We start from the raw sequence: 1,434 nt of genomic DNA on the forward strand, positions 1-1,434 counted from the left end.
ATTGGCTCGTTAAACTAAAATTGAGAAAAATAGATGTAAAGTGTGAGATTCGAACCTGGATCAAATCTATATAAAAGAAGACACTAACCACATTGTCACATGAGGTGTTATGATTTAAACTTAGACATAAATATATATAATATATTATTATATAAATAATATATGTAATATATTGTTATATAAAAACTTATATAGTTTTTTTTCGAGCCATTTCGAGCCGAACACGAGCAAACAAACTGTTGTTCGTGTTCGACTTGTTTATATTTCGAGCTTAAAAATTTGTTCGTGTTCGGCTCGTTCGTTAAGCCTAAAGCTTAACGAGCCGAACACGAGCTGTTCACGAACAACGAGCCAAATTGACAGCCCTATACGTAACACAAGAATCCAACTCTTTTGTGTCGTGTTTGTGTGAATTTTTTGGATATATCTAAAATGTCATCTTGATATAATTACTTGATATTGAAGTGGTAATTTTATGTACTTCATTTACACTCAATTTGGCCTATTAACATGTTTAATACTATTATGATATTTGAGTTTCAAAAGAAAATTTAGTGAAACAACCAAGTCAATGTATACTTATTTGGTAGAATATAATGCTACTAGAAAAGTTAAGATAAGGTATTCAAAATTATTAAAAGACTATAAAAAAATAGCTTCCTAAAAAAAAGGTGAGAAAGATCAAGATATTCAAAAAGAATAAGTTATATAAACGAGCTAAGAAAGGAAAAACTTAATGATAAGTCTATAATATTAGAAAAGGGTACCTATTATCTTCTTTAACTTAAACAATTCAAAATCTCATTGAAATTTAATGTATAAAATTTAGAAGGAGAAAGTTTAAGTTAACTAATATGATTGATTAAGTCAAAAATTTGTACTTACTTATTGATTAAATGAATTTTAGTCAATATTGCATCTTAAACACTTACTAGTCTTGGATTGAAAGAATATTAACTTTTTATAAAAATTGAGGTAATATTAGTCAATAGGAATTCATGTATTTAGGAAGTTTATATGAGCTTTAATTATAGACTCACAATATTAGTCATGTGATGGTAATTCTTAAATTAATTGTTAGTTATTTCCTCCAGGATATAACTTAAATAAAAAGATTACTTGAGGACAAGCAATATTTGAATGCAGAAGAATTTGTTAAGTATAAAAAATATTATGTCTTAATCTTGAATTTAGTGAGAATACCAAATTCTTGTTGTTTGTTTGATCAATTCCATTATGTGTGTGGTTGTGGTGTAATAGATTTTTGGCTTTCTTTTTCAACATAACTCCCTCTACTTTAAGACCATGGAAGAGATGTCTAAGCTAAGGGAACTGATACTTCGGCTTGCCACGAAGTTTCATGGATTCATGTTGACTTCAAGGATGTTGAACAAATTAGTTAACTATATATATATATATATATATATATATATA

The sequence above is a fragment of the Phalaenopsis equestris genome, unplaced genomic scaffold (genome assembly GCF_001263595.1).
Source record: "Phalaenopsis equestris unplaced genomic scaffold, ASM126359v1 Scaffold000533, whole genome shotgun sequence".
Classification (NCBI taxonomy): Eukaryota; Viridiplantae; Streptophyta; class Magnoliopsida; order Asparagales; family Orchidaceae; genus Phalaenopsis; species Phalaenopsis equestris.